At 38.4% G+C, this 6608-nt stretch overlaps 1 pseudogene; it reads right to left on the bottom strand.

Moving 5' to 3' along the window:
- Positions 1 to 69: 69 nt before the first annotated feature.
- Positions 70 to 2642, bottom strand: LOC112078386 (GTPase IMAP family member 4-like; annotated as a pseudogene).
- Positions 2643 to 6608: the final 3966 nt, after the last annotated feature.

Raw genomic sequence — 6608 nt, 5'->3', positions numbered from 1 at the left:
TCTGTGGTCACTGGGCAGAAAACATACTTCTGTTTTTTACTGTTTTTTCTTCGTTACCAAGGATACTATACTATATACAGCTGCCCCAGCCAACATAATGTGTCCTGCTACCACAACCACTGCTGCTTCAGCAGCAATAAGTGCTGCAGTCCCAGCTACCCTGTTACTGAAGATGCAACTAATATTTTCCTTATCGTTTCTTCAGTCCGTCTCCACCTTTCTTCCTTCTGTCTCTTCCTTTCTTCTTCCAATTTCTCCTCCTTCTTTCTCCTACTCTCTTCCTCCATCTCCTCTCTCCTCCTCTTCTCCTCCTCTCTCAATTTCCTCTGAACCTCCTGGTACATCTTGTTGGTGTAGTACTTTCCTCCATTCTTCTTCACCATCTCGTCTATCTTCTTCAGCAGCTCTTTGACCTGAAGACGGTCATCCCTCTGATCATTATTGAGACAATAGTACCTTCCCAAACAACTTTTGATCAGTTCCTGAAGTGCAACACAAGGATTCAGACACTCTTCAACTGTTCTCCCCTTCAACTGATCTTTACCAGTGAACAGCACCATAGTGTACTTTGAGGCTTCTTCTCCAAAGTTCTCCTGGATCCACTTCACAGTGTTCCTCTCCTCTGTGAACCTCCCCAGTCTGATCACCAGCTGGAAGGTGTGGGTTCCTGGGACTGACATGTAGATGGCCTATTCTATCTCACTTTTCATCTCTTCTTCAGACATTGTTGTGTCATAGAGCCCCGGGGTGTCGATGACATCAATCATCCTCCCATCCACCACTCCACTCTGTTTCTCACATTTTTCAGTTACAGACACAAAGGAGGCTTCTTCTTCAAAGGCACCTCTCCCCAGGATGGTGTTTCCTGTTGCACTCTTCCCTGCTCCAGTCTTCCCCAGCAGAACTATCCTCAGGTTAGAGGGCTGCCCTGAAACTGTGGAAACAGACAAGAAATTATTGATTTTGTAATAATATTTTAAGATAAATGTAAATGTACACGCAGAGGATAAAGAGTCAAGAGGACTAAAGGTCAAGAGGACTTAAAGGCACAAGAGGACTGAAGTCAAGAGGACTAAAAGTCGATAGAGAACTAACGATCAATGGAAATAGTGTTTTTTCTGTAATAGCGAATAATTGATCAATGGGTCAGAGACATGGGAGGATTTGTCTGACATTGAGACTGAAATAGGCCATTGGCCAGATTTATTGCAAGGAATTATAATTGGTCAACCACAGGCTAGGGTTGGGTTACAAAAACTACATCCCGTTCCTTTGTTCTGCGGAGAGAATCACTGAAAGGAGAGAATAACTGAGGACAGGGAGAATGAACATCTACCTCTCAGCATAACATCTATGATTGTCTCCTTGTCTAAACCTATTTTTCTCCCCTGATTTGCTTTGTGGGTCTGTGTTATTGAGAGTAACATCAACTGCTAACACTGATAGTGGGTGTTCTTGATAAAAGGCTAAAACCCTGTGTAAGTCCATGCATATAAATATAATGTTTGTGTGTGTGTGTTGTTGTGTGTGTGTGTGTGTGTGTGTGTGTGTGTGTGGTGTGTGTGTGTGTGTGTGTGTGGTGTGTGTGTGTGTGTTTGTGTGTGTGTGTGTTGTGTGTGTGTCTTTTGTCTTTCCTGGGTAAGGGTTGACGAGACATTAACTGCTTCTCTTCTAGTCAAATAGTCGGTTCAACATTAAACAAATAAATAGATGAATCAACTTCTCATGGAATGGCAGGACATTTGAAGGGACGCACACACAAACAAACTTTTTTTATAAAAATGTTATAATATTATAATTATTATAATAATATATATGTATTTATTTATTTGTGTGACTGTCCTTGTCTATCAGTGTTTTGTTACTTGTCATGTTTTGGTGTTTTTTTGTGGTCCCAGGAAGAATTATGTGCTGCCTCTGGAAAAGACAATGGGATCCAAATAAACAAACAAGTGTGTATGTGTGTATTGTGTTGTGTGTTGTGTGTGTGTGTGTACCTTGCATTGACCAGTGAAGTCTTGCAGACAGAGTGTCAACAGGAACAGAATCTTCAGATCCCTCTGTCCCTTGTTCCATCTCTACTACTGCAGCCAATCAAAAACATGGAAACAGACAATGACCTCATTACAAAATACAAAGTCCACATTTCTTGACCTTATGCAGAGTGTTCGGCAAAGTTCTACGTTTTTCTCAGCTACTTGACTTTCAAACATAAAAACTATTAACTATAAACTATAAAAGAGTAATGATATGTGGTATAACTGTGGATAAACAAGTACATTTCCTACACATAGCCAACATCAGATCAACAAACGTACTCACATAGGGCGTATCAAAATGACATTCTAAACATGGCTACTATTCTACCGTTGCCTGGCTGCTACTGTTAAGACGAGATAAACCAGTTAGAGGTGAACACTTAAACAACGTGTAAATGCGGAGGTGTTCGGAACACAAAGGGTGTGTTCCTCTGCTCAGACGTTGCTGACGAATATTGGTGAAAATTGCAAGATTATGTTATAATACTTTTATTGCATCAAATGGTTGTTTTATGCAACAGAAAATAAGATTATTATAGCTATTGTGTGTTCTACTGAGGATGGTCTATGGGAGATCACACTGACAGAGGGAATTTACGATGTCTTTTGGGTGAATGAAAACCTAAAGAAGCATTCCAGAGAACATAGTTAATGTTTCTGTTCTATACCGTACCAGGAGACATGGCTCCAGTATGGAGTTGGGATGCCCAGATACTGGTCTTTACACAATGAAAACTGTTGACACAGCAGATACTGACTGCTATGAATTATAGGTGTCTTTCATACAAATCTTAACCTTTCAGTGATACCCATGCTCCCGGATCCGGGAGCATCCTCATCAAAAAAGCTGACTAGCATAGCCTTGCCAAACGGGACAGGATATCATATAATATAATTTCATGAAATCACAAGTCCAATACAGCAAATGAAGAAAAACATCTATTGAATCCAGGCATCATTTTTCGATTTTAAAATGGTTTACAGGCAAAACACAATAATGTATATATTAGCTAAAACACAATAGCCAAAACACACAACGGCTATTTTCACCATGGTCTGCCACCGCTAGGGTAGCTTTCCACAAACCAACAAATAGAGATACAATTAATCACTAACCTTGAAAACCTTCATCAGATGATAGTCTTTAACATCATGTTATACAATACATTATGTTTTGTTCGAAAAATGTGCATATTTATAGCTACAAATCCTGGTTTTACATTGCAGCCACCACAACAAATAGCACCAAACCAGCCAGAATTATTACAGAGAGCAACGTGAAATACATAAATACTCATCATAAAACTTTTAGGAAAAATACATGGTGTACAGCAAATGAAAGATAAACATTCTTGTGAATCCAGCCAATATTTCCGATTTTTTAAGTGTTTACACGAAAACACAATATAGAATTATTATAACTCACTACAATAGCCAAACACATAACGCCATTTACTCCCCGCCAAAATAGCTTTCACAAAACCGACAAATAGAGATAAAATTAATCACTAACCTTAAAACTTCATCAGATGACAGTCTTATAACATCATGTTATTACAATACATTTATGTTTTGTTCGAAAATGTGCATATTTAGAGCTGCAAATTTGGTTATACATTGTGAATACGTAGCACAATCACCCAAAATCCCCGGAGATATTGGACAGTCACCCTAATCTATCAAAGAACTCATCATAAACTTTACTAAAAAATACATGTTGTACAGCAAATGAAAGATACACTGGGTTCTTATGGCAACCGCTGTGTTAGATTTTTTAAAATAACTTTACTACAAACATACAAAATGCATTATTGTGAGACACGGCTCACCTATTCTCCGCCGAGTTGGAGTCAAACATATTACACAGAAATACGAAATAACATCATAAATTGTGTCTTACTTTTGCTGAGCTCCATCAGAATGTTGTGCAAGGAGTCCTATTTCCAGAATAAATCGTTGTTTGGTTTTAGAATGTTCATTTCTTTTTGTTCGAAATTAGCAGCTTTGGCTAGCCATGTGGCGCGAACATGCCATCATCTTTGGCGCTTGGAACGAAAAATTCCAAAAAGTCCCAATACGTTGAATAAACTGATCAAACTCGGTTTGAAAAATCCTACTTTATGATGTTTTTTCTCATATGTATCAAATAAAATCAGAGCCGGAGCAATTCGCCGTGTATACCTAACGATTTCAGAAGACAATGTCGAGGTCCCCGCGCGCCGTCGAAAACAAACAAAATATCGGACCTGTCACTCCAAAAGCTCTTATTCGGCCTCACATCAAGCTAGCACCCCATTCAACCTTCTACTGCCTGTTGACATCTAGTGGAAGGGTATGAAGTGTATCATATCGATAAATAAAAGCCAGTTAAATGCAGGCCCTGAAAACAGAGCCTCGTTTTCAGATTTTCACTTCCTGTCTGGAAGTTTTGCTGCCAAATGAGTTCTGTTTTACTCACAGACATAATTCAAACAGTTTTTAGAAACTTCAGAGTGTTTTCTATCCAATAGTAATAATAATATGCATATTGTATGATCTAGGACAGAGTACGAGGCCGTTTATTCACAAAAGAATTGTGACCCATTTTATAGATCATTGAGCGTGAATCGTCGACCAGCCAACATTATCGTAGAAGCACTCAATCAATTCACTTTATATTTAAATGTATCTCTCATGTTTGGTTAGGTCAGGGTGTGACTCGGGTGGGAAAATCTATGTTTCTATTTCTTTGTTGTTTGCTGAGTGTGGTTCCCAATCAGAGGCAGCTGTCTATCGTTGTCTCTGATTGGGGATCATATATATAGTTGTCATTTTCCGTTTGGGTTTTGTGGGGTGTTGTTTCTGTTTAGGTTGTTTTCCCTGACGGAACTGTGCGTTTTCGTTTTCTCTTTTTGTCATTTTTTTTGAGTGTTTTAAAAGAATTAAATCATGAACACTTTCCACGCTGCGCTTTGGTCTCATTCCAATGACGAACGTGACACCTGGGCTATTTTTTCATTTGCTGTACAATCAGACTTAAACAAAATTACAAATCAGGGTCATTATATTGCAATGACAAACTTAATTATTTGCCATGCACAAAAAATCTATTTCAATGCAATTGGAGACACAGATAATTCACAATTACACAGATTAAATAAATTCAAAAAGATGTTGACTTAATCTTCTTTGAGGGTTGATGCATAATGACAAACTCAAAAGTTATTTAAATTTGATCGCAAAATTCAATTGATTTGGATGTTGAAATACTGTTGCACAAAATAGCATAACACATTGTATATTTCGTTCTGCCTATCACATGTCATATTACAGAATAAACAGCATTATAAAACAAGTATTTTGTTCTGGCCTTTTACCTTGCTTGCCGTTGACTGTCATTTTCGGCTTTGTCTTCCTTGGTTTGTTCAGTTGAGAGGGAGTATACCTGCAGAGCTACGACACAAAGTTAAACTTCTTTGGGATAGGGGGCAGCTTGGGAAGTTTGGATGAAAGCGTCCGCACCATAGTAAACTGCCTGTTACCTCAGGCTTCCGAAGCTATGGATATATGATTTTACCTGTGTGTAGATTGGATAGAAAACACTCTTAAAGTTCCAAAACTGTTAACATAAATTCTGTGAGTATAACAGAACTCATATAGCAGGCGAAAACCTGACGAAAAATCCCCAACAGGAAGTGGTGGAAATTGTATTTTGTAGTTTTCATTTCAACCTCTATTGAATATATCCAGTGGTCTGTGGGGTCAAATTGGCACTTCCCAAGGCTTCCAAGCAGTGTCACACAGTCTTTAGAAGTTGTTTCCAGACTTCTATTGAGAAAGCGTTGAATAAGAACCAGTTTCATTAGGATGGTTCGGCCTGAGGACAATGGATGTTTACCTCTCGGGCCAAGTGGCGAGCCGGTTCGTTCCTTTTCCTCTTAATGGAAACGTATTGTCCGGTTTGAAATATATATACATATTTATGATAAAAAGAACCCGTAAGGGATTGATGAAAACATTCTTTTGACATGTTTTTACTTAACGTAATGGAGCTTTTTGACTTTTCGTCTAGATAATTGGTAACGCCGCTTTGTGCTTTGTGGACTTGCTTGGTACTAAACTGCGCGAACAAAGACAGAGTTATGTTTGGAGCTTTATCGATGGACATTATCGACAAAAACAAACATTTCTTGTGGAACTGGGAGTCTTGCGAGTGTTTACTCGATGAAATCAGACAAAGGTAGAGGAACGCATTTATAATCAATTTTTGAACTTTTTTGTGACTCCACAAACCTGGACTCGCGTTAACTGTATAGCTTGCTTTGATGGCTGATCGCTGTACTCAGATATTGAATAAGATGGTGCTTTCGTCCTGAAAGCTTTTTGAATCTGACAAAGAGTTTGCATTAGAAAAAAGTGTTATCTTTAATTCTATGTAAAACAATTGTTCTTGTCACAAGTATATGATGAGTATTTCTGTAAATTGATGTGGCTCTGTGCAAATTTAACCGGATGTTTTGGAGGCAAAGCCTTACTGAACATAACGTCGCCAATTTGTAAACTGAGTTTTTGGATATAATATTGAACTTG

This window comes from Salvelinus sp. IW2-2015, unplaced genomic scaffold (genome assembly GCF_002910315.2).
Source record: "Salvelinus sp. IW2-2015 unplaced genomic scaffold, ASM291031v2 Un_scaffold5607, whole genome shotgun sequence".
Classification (NCBI taxonomy): domain Eukaryota; kingdom Metazoa; phylum Chordata; class Actinopteri; order Salmoniformes; family Salmonidae; genus Salvelinus; species Salvelinus sp. IW2-2015.
This window is presented reverse-complemented; position numbering and strand designations above follow the sequence as displayed.